The sequence below is a fragment of the Bos indicus x Bos taurus genome, chromosome 7, assembly GCF_003369695.1.
Source record: "Bos indicus x Bos taurus breed Angus x Brahman F1 hybrid chromosome 7, Bos_hybrid_MaternalHap_v2.0, whole genome shotgun sequence".
NCBI lineage: Eukaryota > Metazoa > Chordata > Mammalia > Artiodactyla > Bovidae > Bos > Bos indicus x Bos taurus.
In genome coordinates, this window is record NC_040082.1 from 99,747,243 (window position 1) to 99,763,162 (window position 15,920).

Genomic DNA, 15,920 nt, shown 5'->3' on the forward strand with positions numbered 1-15,920 from the left:
ATCTTGATTGTGATAGTCATTTCATAATGTATATGTATATCAAAGGATCATGTTGTACAACTTAAATATATACAATTTTAGTTTGTCAATTATACCTCAGTAAAGATAGAGAAAATTATAGTGCTGCAAACCTTCTGTATCTTTTTTTAAAGTATTAATTGTGATGAATAATGGTCTTTAATTTTTTTTTAATTTTAATTTTTTAAAATTTATTTATTTTTCTTTTTTTTAATTTTATTTTTAAACTTTACAATATTGTATTAGTTTTGCCAAATATCAAAATGAATCCGCCACAGGTATACCTGTGTTCCCCATCCTGAACCCTCCTCCCTCCTCCCTCCCCATACCCTCCCTCTGGGTTGTCCCAGTGCACCAGCCCCAAGCATCCAGTATCGTGCAACGAACCTGGACTGGCAACTCGTTTCATACATGATATTATACATGTTTCAGTGACATTCTCCCAAATCTCCCCACCCTCTCCCTCTCCCACAGAGTCCATAAGACTGATCTATACATCAATGTCTCTTTTGCTGTCTCGTACACAGGGTTAAGAAATGCAAATCAAAACCACTATGAGGTACCATTTCACGCCAGTCAGAATGGCTGCGATCCAAAAGTCTACAAGCAATAAAATGCTGGAGAGGGTGTGGAGAAAAGGGAACCCTCTTACATTGTTGGTGGGAATGCAGACTAGTACAGCCACTATGGAGAACAGTGTGGAGATTCCTTAAAAAACTGGAAATAGAACTGCCTTATGATCCAGCAATCCCACTGCTGGGCATACAACACTGAGGAAACCAGAAGGGAAAGAGACACGTGTACCCCAATGTTCATCGCAGCACTGTTTATAATAGCCAGGACATGGAAGCAACCTAGATGCCCATCAGCAGATGAATGGATAAGAAAGCTGTGGTACATATACACAATGGAGTATTACTCAGCCATTAAAAAGAATACATTTGAATCAGTTCTAATGAGATGGATGAAACTGGAGCCTATTATACAGAGTGAAGTAAGCCAGAAAGAAAAACACCAATACAGTATACTAATGCATATATATGGAATTTAGAAAGATGGTAACAATAACCCTGAATCATGGTTTTTAAAAATTTTGTCTATTTATCTAAATTTTAGAAATTTATTAGAATAAAGTATAATATTTTAAATACATGTATAAGACAACAAAGTAATGGTTTCAAAGAGGAAGAGGAGTAGGGGGAGGGGAAAATAGGCAAGAGAGTTCAAGAGGGTGGTGATGAATGGAAAATACACCATCAGTGGTTGTCAAATGTAGTGTATTCAGAAGTTGAAATATATCAATACATAAAACATATAATGCTGTAAACCAATAGAAATGTCTCGATTAAAGTGAATTCTACATGGCAATCCCAATTTCCTAATACATCCCACTCCCTTCCCCACTCAGTAGCTATAAGTTTATTTGCTATATCTGTGATTCTATTTCTATTTTGCAAATAAGTTCATCTGTGCCACTTTTCTAGATTTCACATATAAGTGATTTTATATTAATAAAACATTTATTTTTCTCTTTATGAGTTACTTCACTCTGTATGACAATTTCTAGGTCCATCCACACCTCTGCTAATGGCACTAATCTGGTCCTTTTGATGTATAAACACTACTATGTATTATGTTCTGTGTAATATGTATTAACAAGAGGTGGCAAGATTGCACAGGAGAACTATACATGAAAGGTCTTAATGATCCAGATAATGATGGGTCACTCCCCTAGAACTGGATATCGTGGAATGTAAAGTCAAGTGGGGCTTGGGAAGAATTACTGCAAAAAAAAAATCTAGTGTAGGTGACGGAGTTCCAGTGGAGCTATGTACGAGACAGCAAAAGTGATGCTGATGTATGGAACAGTCTTATGGACTCTGTGGGAGAGGGAGAGGGTGGGAAGATTTGGGAGAATGGCATTGAAACATGTAAAATATCATGTATGAAACGAGATGCCAGTCCAGGTTCAATGCACGATACTGGATGCTTGGGGCTAGTGCACTGGGATGACCCAGAGGGATGGTATGGGGAGGGAGGAGGGAGGAGGGTTCAGGATGGGGAGCACATGTATACCTGTGATGGATTCATTTTGATATTTGGCAAAACTAATACAATTATGTAAAGTTTAAAAATAAAATAAAATTTAAAAAAGAAAAAAAAAAGAAAAAATATCCTAAGAGATGATGCTGTTAAAGTGCTTCATTCAATATGTCAGCAAATTTGGAAGAGTCAGCAGTTGCCATAGGACTGGAAAAGGTCAGTTTTCATTCCAGTCCCAAAGAAGGGCAATCCCAAAGAATGTTCAAACTACTGTACAACTGCACTCATTTCATATGCTAGCAAGGTTATGCTCAAAATCCTTCAAGCTAGGCTTCAAAAATACTCTAATTAAGAACTTAGATGTACAAGCTGGTCAAGTAATTATGTGCAGATGTGAGAGCTAGTGCATAAAGGATGGTAGGCTTGGAAGAATTGATGCTTTTGAATTGTGGTGTTGAAGACTCTTGAGAATCCCTTAGACTACAAGGAGATCAAACTGCTCAATCTTAAAGGAAATAAACCCTGGATATTCACTGAGAGGACTGTTTCTGAAGTTCCAATACAAAGAGCTGACTTACTGGAAAAGACTCTGATTCTGGGAAAGATTGAGGCAAAAGGAGAAAGGGATGTTGCAGGATGAGATGGTTAGATAGCATCACCAACTCAATAGACATGAATCTGAGCAAAAACGGGGAGATAGTGGAGAAAAGAGGAGTCTGGTGAGCTTGTAGTCTCTGGGGTGACAAGAAGTTGGACATGAGTTAGCTACTGAACAACAATATGTATAAAATAGATAATGAGAACCTACTGTATAGTACAGGGAACTCTACTTAATGCTTTGTAGTGACCTAAATTGGAAGGAAGTATGAAAAAGAGCAGATACATATAACTGATTGACTTTGCTGTACAGCAGAAACTAAAGCAACATATAAAGCAAATATACTCCAGTATAATTAATAAAAAGTATAATAACTAGAGTATGAAGTTGTACTATAATAAAACTTTCAGGGCTAGGAAAAATGTATCCTACATTTTAAAATGTGTTAATGGGTTATCATATAATGAACATACACCAGTTCAGTTCAGTTGCTTAGTCGTGTTCAACTCTTTGCGACCCCATGAATTGCAGCACGCCAGGCCTCCCTGTCCATCACCAACTCCCGGAGTTTACCCAAACCCATGTCCATTGAGTTGGTGATGACTTCTAACATCTCATCCTCTGTTGTCCCCTTGTACTCCTGCCCTCAATTTTCCCCAGCATCAGGGTCTTTTCCAATGAGTCAGCTCTTTGCATCAGTTGGCCAAAGTATTGAAGTTTCAGCTTCAACATCAGTCCTTCCAAAGAAGACCCAGGACTGATTTCTTTAGGATGGACTGGTTGGATCCCCTTGCAGTCAAAGGGACTCTCAACAGTCTTCTCCAACATCACAGTTCAAAAGCATCAATTCTTTGGCACTCAGCTTTCTTTATAGTCCAACTCTCACATCCATACATGACCACTGGGAAAACCATAGCCTTGACTAGATGGACCTTTGTTGACAAAGTAATGTCTCTGCTTTTGAATATGCTATCTAGGTTGATCATAACTTTCCTTCCAAGGAGTAAGCACCTTTTAATTTCATGGCTGCAGTCACCAGCTGCAGTCATTTTGGAGCCCAGAAAAATAAAGTCAGCCACTGTTTCCACTATTTCCCCATCTGTTTGCCATGAAGTGTTGGGACAGGATACCATGATCTTAGTTTTCTGAATGCTGAGCTTTAAGCCAACTTTTTCTCTCTTCTTTCTCACCTTCATCAAGAGGCCCTTTAGTTCTTCTAAAGGGTGATACCACCCTTGCCATAAGGGTGGTATCATCCGCATATCTGAGGTTCTTGATATTTCTCCCAGCAATCTTGATTCCAGCCTGTGCCTCCTCCAGCCCAGCGTTTCTCATGATGTACTCTGCATAGAAGTTAAATAAACATGATGACAATATGCAGCCTTGACGTACTCCTTTTCCTATTTGGAACCAGTTTTTTGTTCCATGTCCAGTTCTAACTGTTGCTTCCTGATCTGCATACAGGTTTCTCAAGACACAGGTCAGGTGGTCTGGTATGCCCATCTCTTGAAGAATTTTCCACAGTTTATTGTGATCCACACAGTCAAAGGCTTTGGCATAGTCAATAAAGCAGAAATAGATGTGTTTTTTTTTTTGAACTCTCTTGCTTTTTTGATTATCCAGCTGATGTTGGCAACTTGATTTCTGGTTCCTCTGTCTTTTCTAAAACCAGTTTGAACATCTGGAAATTCACAGTTCACGTATTGCTGAAGCTTGGCTTGGAGAACTTTAAGCATCACTTTACTAATGTGTGAGATGAGTGCAATTGTGCAGTGGTTTGAGCATTCTTTGGCAATGCTTTTCTTTGGGATTGGAATGAAAACTGACCTTTTCCAGTTCTGTGGCCACTGCCGAGTTTTCCAAATTTGCTGGCATATTGAGTGCAGCACTTTCACAGCATCACCTTTCAGGATTTGAAATAGCTCAACTGGAATTCCATCACCTCCACTAGCTTTATTCGTAGTGATGCTTCCTAAGGCCCACTTGATTTCCCATTCCAGGATGTCTGGCTCTAGGTGATTAATGACACCATCGTGATTATATGGGTCGTGAAGACCTTTTTTGTACAGTTCTTCTGTTTATTCTTGCCACCTCTTCTTACTATCTTCTGCTTCTGTTAGGTCCATACCATTTCTGTCCTTTATTGAGCCCATATTTGCATGAAATGTTCCCTTGGTATCTCTAATATTCTTGAAGAGATGGCTAGTCTTTCCCATTCTATTGTTTTCCTCTATTTCTTTGCATTGATCGCTGAGGAAGGCTTTTATATCTCTCCTTGCTATTATTTGGAATTCTGCATTCAGATGCTTATATCTTTCCTTTTCTCCTTTGCTTTTCACTTCCCTCCTTTTCACAGCTATTTGTAAGGTCTCCTCAGACAACCACTTTGTTTTTTTTTTGCATTTCTTTTTCTTGGTGATGGTCTTGATTCCTGTCTCTTGTACAGTGCCATGAACCTCCGTCCATAGTTCATCAGGTACTCTGTCTATCAGATCCAGTCCCTTAAATCTATTTCTCACTTTCACTGAATAGTCATAAGGAATTTGATTAAGTCATACCTGAATGGTCTAGTGGTTTCCATTTTCTTCAATTTCAGCGTGAATTTGCCAATAAGGAGTTCATGATCTGAGCCACAGTCAGCTCCTGGTCTTGTTTTTGCTGACTATACATAGTCAATGCTATTATCAGGAAAACAACATGGGCACCATCCAAGAAAAACCCTTTCTCATTCCTCCTCTTAACTTGTACTTTATTCCTTTTTTTTTTTTTTTAATACAAAAGGCACCACTGGCTTCCCTGGTGGCTGCGATGATAAAGAATCTGCCTGCAATGTGGGAGACCTGGGTTTGATCCAAGAGTCAGGAAGATCCCCTGGAGAAGAGAATGGCAACCAACTACAATATTCTTGCTTAAAGGATTCCATGGACAGAGGAGCCTGGCAGGCTTCACAGTCCATGCGGTCACAAAGAATCCCACATGACTGAGCCTCTTTCACTTCACTTTAATTTCTTTCTTTTTTTTTTTTTAAATTATTTATTTTTTTTCTAATTTTATTTTTAAACTTTACATAATTGTATTAGTTTTGCCAAATATCAAAATGAATCCGCCACAGGTATACATGTGTTCCCCATCCTGAACCCTCCTCCCTCCTCCCTCCCCATACCATCCCTCTGGGTCGTCCCAGTGCACTAGCCCCAAGCATCCAGTATCGTGCATCGAACCTGGACTGGCATCTCGTTTCATACATGATATTTTACATGTTTCAATGCCATTCTCCCAAATCTTCCCACCCTCTCCCTCTCCCACAGAGTCCATAAGACTGTTCTATACGTCAGTGTCTCTTTTGCTGTCTCGTACACCGGGGTATTGTTACCATCTTTCTAAATTCCATATATATGCGTTAGTATACTGTATTTATGTTTTTCCTTCTGGCTTACTTCACTCTGTATAATAGGCTCCAGTTTCATCCACCTCATTAGAACTGATTCAAATGTATTCTTTTTAATGGCTGACATAGGCAAAACACTCTCCGACATACATCACAGCAGGATCCTCTATGACCCACCTCCCAGAATATTGGAAATAAAAGCAATAATAAACAAATGGGACCTAATTAACCTTAAAAGCTTCTGCACATCAAAGGAAACTATTAGCAAGGTGAAAAGACAGCCTTCAGAATGGGAGAAAATAATAGCAAATGAAACAACCGACAAACAACTAATCTCAAAAATATACAAGCAACTCCTACAGCTCAACTCCAGAAAAATAAATGACCCAATCAAAAAATGGGCCAAAGAACTAAATAGACATTTCTCCAAAGAAGACATACAGATGGCTAACAAACACATGAAAAGATGCTCAACATCACTCATTATCAGAGAAATGCAAATCAAAACCACTATGAGGTACCATCTCACCCCAGTCAGAATGGCTGCGATCCAAAAGTCTACAAATAATAAATGCTGGAGAGGGTGTGGAGAAAAGGGAACTCTCTTACACTGTTGGTGGGAATGCAAACTAGTACAGCCACTATGGAGAACAGTGTGGAGATTCCTTAAAAAACTGGAAATAGAACTGCCTTATGATCCAGCAATCCCACTGCTGGGCATACAACACTGAGGAAACCAGAAGGGAAAGAGACACGTGTACCCCAATGTTCATCGCAGCACTGTTTATAATAGCCAGGACATGGAAGCAACCTAGATGTCCATCAGCAGATGAATGGATAAGAAAGCTGCGGTACATATACACTTTAATTTCTAAGCCAGTAGATTAACTATGTTGCTGCTGCTGCTAAGTTGCTTCAGTCGTGTCCGACTCTGTGCGACCCCACAGAGGGCAGCCCACCAGGCTCCCCCATCCCTGGGATTCTCCAGGCAAGAACGCTGGAGTGGGTTGCCATTTCCTTCTCCAATGCATGAAAGTGAAAAGTGAAAGTGAAGTTGCTCAGTCGTGTCCGACTCTAGCGACCCCATGGACTGTAGCCTACCAGGCTCCTCTGTCCATGGGATTTTCTAGGCAAAAGTACTGGAGTGGGCTGCCATTGTTATATCTATTAATATTAAAAAAAAAAAAAAAAACTTTTATAACTGAATACAAACAGCATGTGTCTTATGTGTCTGGTTTCTTTTACTCAGTGTTATGTTTGTGATAACCACCCATAAAGATATTTTGTCCTTTTCTAATCTTGGGTAGCATTCCATTGTGTGAAAGCACTGCAGTTTATGTACTTGATTCATGGCCATTTGGATTGTTTTCAGTTTTTTTTTGTTTGTTTGTTTTGTTTTTTACTATTGTTGTTACTATAAATCAAGCTGCAATGAACATACTTTACATCTTTTGTGCACTTATGCATTCAATTCTTTGGGGTTTTTAAGAATGAAATTGATGGATCAGAGTGTAGATATAATTTTCATAGACACTGCTGAATAATTTTTTAAAGGAGGGTTGCCAGTTTTTATTTCTATCAATGTATGGGTTCCACTTGTCCACATGTTCTGTTATGCTTACTGTTTTCCATCATTTAAATTTTAATTATTCTTTTGAGTATGTAGTGAGTGTTTAGTAGATTTTAAAACATTTCCAAAAATAAACATTATCTCAGAATAATTTTGTATTTCTAGAAAAGCTGCAAAGTTGGTAGAGAAAATTCCTGTATGTTTTACACCCAGATTTTCCTGTGTTAAAGTATTACAGAACAATGATACTTTGGTCAACAGTTAGAAATTAACATTGATGAAAACCATGAGAAATATGTTATTATTAGCCAAACTATAGACTATATTTAGATTTCACCATTTCCCTCCACTAATATTCTTTTCCTGTTTGAAAATCAAAGACAAGAAACAACATTGCACTTAGGGACTTTTTTTTTTGTGTGTGTGGGTGTGTGTGTGGTTTCCATTTCCCCTTTTTTGATGACTAACAAGGTTTCACACACCTTCATACACATATTGATCATTTGCATATCTTCTGTGAAACTCAGTACGTTACTCAATTCTCCATTTGGTTGTATTTGTTTTCTGGAGTTCTTTGTATGTTTTAAAGTTTTTAAAAATATATTTATTTATTTTACTTGGAGGCTAATTACTTCACAATATTGTATTGGTTTTGCCATACATCAACATGAATCCACCATGGGTGTACACATGTTCCCCATTCTGAACCCCCTCCCACCTCCCTCCCCATACCATCCCTCTGGGTCATCCCAGTGCACCAGCCCCAAGCATCCTGTATCATGCATCGAACCTGGACTGGCGATTCATTTCACGTATGATATTATACATGTTTCAATGCCCAAATCATCCCACCCTCCCAAATCATCCCAAATCATCCCACCTTCACCCTCTCGCACAGAGTCCAAAAGACTGTTCTATACATCTGTGTCTTTTTTGCTGTCTCGCATATAGCGTTATCATTACCATCTTTCTAAATTCCATATATATGCATTAGTATACTGTAATGGTGTTTTTCTTTCTGCCTTACTTCACTCTGTATAATAGGCTCCAGTTTCATCCAACTCATTAGAACTGATTCAAATGTATTTTTTTAATGGCTGAGAAATACTCCATTGTGTATATGTACCACTGCTTTCTTATCCATTCATCTGCTGATGGACATCTAGGTTGCTTCCATGTCCTGGCTATTATAAGCAGTCCTGTGATGAACATTGGGGTACACATGTCTCTTTCAATTCTGGTTTCCTCAGTGTGTATGCCCAGCAGTGGGATTGCTAGGTTGTTTGGCAGTTCTATTTCCAGTTTTTTAAGGAATCTCCACACTGTTCTCCATAGTGGCTGTACTAGTTTGCATTCCCACCAACAGTGTAAGAGGGTTGCCTTTTCTCCACACCCTCTCCAGCATTTATTATTTGTAGACTTTTGGATAGCAGCCATTCTGACTGGCGTGAAATGGTACTTCATTGTGGTTTTGATTTGCATTTCTCTGAAAATGAGTGATGTTGAGCATCTTTTCATGTGTTTGTTAGCCATCTGTATGTCTTCTTTGGAGAAATGTCTATTTAGTTCTTTGGCCCATTTTTTGATTGGGTCTTTTATTTTTCTGGAATTGAGCTGTAGGAGTTGCTTGTGTATTTTTGAGATTAGTTGTTTGTCAGTTGCTTCATTTGCTATTATTTTCTCCCATTCTGAAGGCTGTCTTTTCATCTTGTTTATAGTTTCCTTTGTTGTGCAGAAGCTTTTAATTTTAATGAGGTCCCATTTGTTTATTATTGCTTTTATTTCCAATATTCTGGAAGGTGGGTCATAGTGGATCCTGCTGTGGCTTATGTCCGAGTGTTTTGCCTATGTTCTCCTCTAGGAGTTTTATAGTTTCTGGTCTTATGTTTAGATCTTTAATCCATTTTGAGTTTATTTTTGTGTGTGGTGTTAGAAAGTGTTCTAGTTTCATTGTTTTACAAGTGGTTGACCAGTTTTCCCAGCACCACTTGTTAAAGAGATTGTCTTTAATCCATTGTATATTCTTGCCTCCTTTGTCAAAAATAAGGTGTCCATATGTGCGTGAATTTATCTCTGGGCTTTCTATTTTGTTCCATTGATCTATATTTTTGTCTTTGTGCCAGTACCATACTGTCTTGATGACTGTGGCTTTGTAGTAGAGCCTGAAGTCAGGCAGGTTGTATTCCTCTAGTTCCATTCTTCTTTCTCAAGATTGCTTTGGCTATTTGTGTTTTTTTTTTTTTCCTTGTATTTCTGTACAAATTTTGAAAGTATTTGTTCTAGCTCTGTGAAAAATACCGTTGGTAGCTTGATAGGGATTGCATAGAATCTATAGGTTGCTTTGGGTAGTATACTCATTTTCACTATATTGATTCTTCCAATCCATTAACATGGTATATTTCTCCATCTATTGGTGTCCTCTTTGATTTCTTTCACCAGTGTTTTATAGTTTTCTACATATAGGTCCTTAGTTTCTTTAGGTAGATATATTCCTAAGTATTTTAATCTTTTCGTTGCAATGGTGAATGGAATTTTTTTTTTAATTTCTTTCTATTTTCTCATTATTTGTTTATAGGAATGCAAGGGATTTCTGTGTGTAAATTTTATAACTTTCAACTTTACTATATTCATTGATTAGCTCTAGTAATTTTCTGGTGGAGTCTTTAGGGTTTTCTATGTAGAGGATCATGTCATCTGTAAACTGTGAGAGTTACTCCTTCTCTTTCAATCTGGATTCCTTTTATTTCTTTTTCTGCTCTGATTGCTGTGGCCAAAACTTCCAAAACTATGTTGAATAGTAGTGGTGAGAGCGGGCACCCTTGTTTTGTTCCTAACTTTGGGGGAAATGCTTTCAATTTTTCACCATTGAGGATAATGTTTGCTGTGGGTTTGTCATATATAGCTTCTATTATGTTGAGGTATGCTCCTTCTATTCCTGCTTTCTGAAGAGTTTTTTTTTTTTTTTATCATAAATTGATGTTGAATTTTGTCAAAGGCTTTCTCTGCATCTATTGAGACAATCATATGGTTTTTATTCTTCAATTTGTTAATGTGGTGTATTACATTGATTGATTTGAGGATATTGAAGAATCCTTGCATCCCTGGGATAAAGCCCACTTGGTCATGATGTATGATCTTTTTAATGTGTTGTTGGATTCTGATTGCTAAAATTTTGTTAAGGATTTTTGCATCTATGTTCATCAGTGATATTGGCCTGTAGTTTTCTTTTTCTGTGGCGTCTTTGTCAGGTTTTGGTATTAGGATGATGGTGGCCTCATAGAATGAGTTTGGAAGTTTACCTTCCTCTGCAATTTTCTGGAAGAGTTTGAGTAGGATAGGTGTTAGCTCTTCTCTAAATTTTTGGTAGAATTTAGCTGTGAAGCCGTCTGGACCTGGGCTTTTGTTTGCTGGGAGATTTCTGATTTCAGTTTCAATTTCCGTGCTTGTGTTGGGTTTGTTAAGATTTTCTATTTCTTGCTTTTCAGGTTTGGAAAGTTGTACTTTTCTAGGAATTTGTCCATTTCTTCCAAGTTGTCCATTTTATTGGCATATAATTGCTGATAGTAATCTCTTATGATCCTTTGTATTTCTGTGTTGTCTGTTGTTATCTCTCCATTTTCTTTTCTTCTTTTATTGATTTGATTTTTCTCCCTTTGTTTCTTGATGAGTCTGGCTAATGGTTTGTCAATTTTATTTATCCTCTCAAAGAACCAGCTTTTGGCTTTGTTGATTTTTGCTATGGTCTCTTCTGTTTCTTTTGCATTTATTTCTGCCCTAATTTTTAAGGTTTCTTTCCTTGTACTAACTCTGGGGTTCTTAATTTCTTCCTTTTCTGGTTGCTTTAGGTGTAGAGTTAGTTTATTTATTAGACTTTTTTCTTCTTTCTTGAGGTATGCCTGTATTGCTATGAACCTTCTACTTAGCACTGCTTTTTCAGTGTCCCATAGGTTTTGGGTTGTTTTGTTTTCATTTTCACTCGTTTCTATGCATATTTTGATTTCTTTTTTGATTTCTTCTGTGATTTGTTGATTATTCAGCAGAATTATCATAATTCTTTCAGGAAGACAAGTGAAGACAAATGTTGTTCAACCTCCATATGTTGCCATTTTTAATTTGTTTTCTCCTGTAATTGAGATCTAATCTTACTGCATTATGGTTAGAAAAGACGCCTGGGATGATTTCATTTTTTTTTTTTTTGAATTTACCAAGGCTAGATTTATGGCCCAGGATGTGATCTATCCTGAAGAATGTTCTGTGTGCACTTAAGAAAAGATGAAATTCATTGTTTTGGGGTGAAATGTCCTATAGATATCAATTAGGTCTAACTGGTCTATTGAATCATTTAAAGTTTGTGTTTCCTTGTTAATTTTCTGTTTAGTTGATCTATCCATAGATGTGAGTGGGGTATTAAAGCCTCCCACTATTATTTTGTTATTGTTAATTTCCCCTTTCATCCTTGTTAGCATTTGTCTTACATATTGCGGTTCTCCTGTTGGGTGCATATATATTTATAATTGTTATATCTTCTTCTTGGATTGGCCCTTTGATGATTATATAGTGTCTTTCTTTGTCTCTTTTCACAGCTTTTGTTTTAAAGTCTATTTTATCTGATATGAGTATTGCTACTCCAGCTTTCTTTTGGTCTCTATTTGCATGGAATACCTTTTCCCAGCCCTTCACTTTCAGTCTGTATGAGTCCCTTGTTTTGAGGTGGGTCTCTTTTAGACAACATGTATAGGGGTCTTGTTTTTGTATCCATCTTTGTCTTTTGGTTGGGGCATTCAACCCATTTATGTTTAAGGTAATTATTGATAAGTATGATCCCATTGCCATTTGCTTTATTGTTTTGGGTTCAAGTTTATACACCCTTTTGGTGTTTCCTGTCTAGAGAAGATCCTTCAGCATTTGTTGGAGAGCTGGTTTGGTGGTGCTGAATTCTCTCAACTTTTGCTTGTCTGTTAAGCTTTTGATTTCTCCTTCATATTTGAATGAGATCGTTGCTGGGTACAGTAATCTGGGCTGTAGATTATTTTCTTTCATCACTTTAAGTATATCCTGCCATTCCCTCCTGGTCTGAAGAGTTTCTATTAAAAGATCAGCTGTTATCCTTATGGGAATCCCTGTTTGTGTTATTTTTCCCTTGCTGTTTTTGATATTTGTTCTTTGTGTTTGATCTTTGTTAATTTGATTAATATGTGTCTTGGGGTGTTTCTCTTGGGTTTTCCTGTTTGGGACCTCTGGGTTTCTTGGCCTTGGGTGATTATTTCCTTCCCCATTTTAGGGAAGCTTTCAACTATTATCTCCTCAAGTATTTTCTCATGGTCTCTTTTTTTCTTCTTATTCTGGGACTCCTATGATTCAAATATTGGGGCCTTTAACATTGTCCCAGAGGTCTCTGAGATTGTCCTCATTTCTTTTAATTCGTTTTTCTTTTTTCCTTTCTGATTCATTTATTTCTACCATTCTATCTTCTACCTCACCAATCTTATCTTCTGCTTCCGTTATTCTACTGTTGGTTCTCTCCAGAGTGTTTTTGATATCATTTATTGCACTATTCATTATATATTGACTCTTTTTTATTTATTCAAGGTCCTTGTTAAACCTTTCTTGCATCTTCTCAGTCCTTGTCTCCAGGCTATTTATCTGTGATTCCATTTTGTTTTCAAGATTAATTTTCACTATCATTATTAGGAATTCTTTATGAGGTAGATTCCCTATCTCTTCCTCTTTTGTTTGGTTTGGTGGGCATTTGTCCTGTTCCTTTACCTGCTGGATATTTCTCTGTCTCTTCATCTTGTTTGTATTGCTGTGTTTGGGGTGGCCTTTCTGTATTCTGGCAGTTTGTGGAGTTCTCTTTATTGTGGAGTTTCCTCACTGTGGGTGGGGTTGTACGGGTGGCTTGTTAAGGTTTCCTGGTTAGGGAAGCTTGTGTAGGTGTTGTGGTGGGTGGAGCTGGATTTCTTTTCTCTGGAGTGCAATGAAATGTCCAGTAGTGAGTTACAAGATGTCAATGGGTTTGGAGTGACTTTGGGTAGCCTGTATATTGAAGCTCAGGGCTATGTTCCTGTGTTGCTGGAGAATTTGCATGGTATGTCTTGCTCTGGAACTTGTTAGCCCTTTGGTGGTGCTTGGTTTCAGGGTAGGTATGGAGGCATTTGATGAGCTCCTGTCAATTAATGTTCCCTGGAGTCAGGAGTTCTCTGGTGTTCTCAGGATTTGGACTTGAGCCTCCTGCTTCTGGTTTTCAGTCTTATTTTTACAGTAGCCTCAAGACTTCTCCATTTATACAGCAGTGATGATAAACATCTAGGTTAATGATGAAAAGTGTCTCCAGTGAGGGACACCTGGAGACGTATACACAGAGTTACATGGAGAAGAGAAGAGGGAGGAGGGAGATAGAAGTGACCAGGATGAGATGAGATGGAATCAAAAGAGGAGAGAGCAAGATAGCCAGTAATCACTTTCCTATGTGCTCTGCACAGTCTGGATCCCTCAGAGATGTTCACGGAGTTACACAGAGAAGAGAAGAGGGAGGAAGGAGACAGAGATGGCCAGGAGGATAAAGGGGGAATCAAAAGAAGAGAGATAGATCCAGTCAGTAATCAGTTCCCTAAGTGTTCTCCACAGTCCAGAACACACAAAGAGATTCACAGAGTTGGGTAGAGAAGAGCAGGGGGAGGGAGGAGATAGAGGCGACCTGTGGAGAAAAAGGAGAGTCCAAAGGGGGAGAGAGCAATCAGGCCAGTGATCTCACTCCCAAGTAAAAATGGGTAATGAAGATTGGGTTCTTAAAGGTAGAAAATTGATAACAAATACCAAAAAGCAAAGATTAAAAATCTAGAGTAGAGGTTGGATTAAAAAAAAAAAAAAAAAACAATATTAAAGAAAAAAAAAAAAAACAGTCACAAAAATTATAAAATCTATATATATGAAGTTTGCTTAAAAATATAGGGGTCTCTGTCTCTCTTTTTTTTTTTTCAAAGTAATAGTTGGTTATAAAAACGAAAATTAATAGAGGACTTAAAAAAATTAAAGATTGATAGTAAAAGTAGTGAAAATATATCTCGGAGTTTCTCTGGTGTTGTTGTGGGCAGTGTGGAGTCATTTTATTTTTAGTTTCTTGATCTGGCTTATATTTCTCAAGATCTATAGGCTCCTTCTTATGTCGTTGGTACTAACTACAGGGTTTTAATCTATTGCACCTGTCACTTCCAAGGAGGTTCCCTCTGTTTTAGCATCTTCTGTTTGCTGGTCTCTTCCGTGTCTAATTTCCGCCCTGACACAAGGGGGCGGTGGTGGTCACTTTTTTAGGCTCACTTTTTCAGTGGTGCTGTGGGGAGGGAGGGACCCTGCAAATGAATAACATTGTCGTGTGTTCACAGTGTTTCAGCCACACTGGGTTTGCCGCCGCTCATGGCGTGTGTGCTTTCCCTCTCTACATTACTTAGGCTCTAGGTTGTTCTGTTGGGAACTGTCTGAGGCTGGACCTGGGTTATATGCACTTCCCAGGTCTAAGCCGCTCAGGTTCAGGTACTTGGGTAGTCCTCAGAGGCGCAGACTCGGTTGGGCCTGCGTTTTGTGCCCTTCACAGGCCCGAGCAGCTCAGGTGACGAGGTGTTTGGCAAGAGCGGTTGCTGCAACTTATAGCCTCCCCCATCCCTGCCACTTGGTTTTCTAGCTGTATAATCAGCTCACCTTCTCAGATGGATGAGACCATCCAGAATCCCAAGAAGTCTTGGTTAGCAATGAAGCCTGCTTGCCTGCTTGCAGCTTGGTAGATAATGCCTCTCTGGGGCTGCGATTGCCCCCTTCTGTCTCTGGCTGCCTGTCACCAGAGAGGGATGGTCTGTAGCTGGCTAGTTCTGTTCAGTCCTTTGTTCTGTGAGCAGGCGTGATGGTGTCTTTGGTTAGGGCTTTTCACGGAATAGCTATCCCACAGTCTGGTTTGCTATCCCAAGTTAGTTCCCTCAGATTGCCCTCAGGGCATTCAGGCCCAGTTTTTAAGCAATACAGCCTGCGCCTCCCTGCCCAGCCCCTGCTTGCTAGTGGAGGATGCAGGTGTCTACGCTGCCTCTAGCTGTGGGAGTTACCGTTGGGCACGTCGTCTATGGGTTTTAACTGTTTATTTATTTTTCCTCCTGTTTATGTTGCCCTCTGTGGTTCCAAGGTTCACCACAGACTCAGCAGTGAGAGTGTTCCCTGGTGTTTGGAAACTTCTCTCTTTTTTAAGACTCCCTTCCCAGGATGGATCTCCATCCCTACCTCTTTTGTCTCTCTTTTTATCTTTTATATTTTTTTCTACC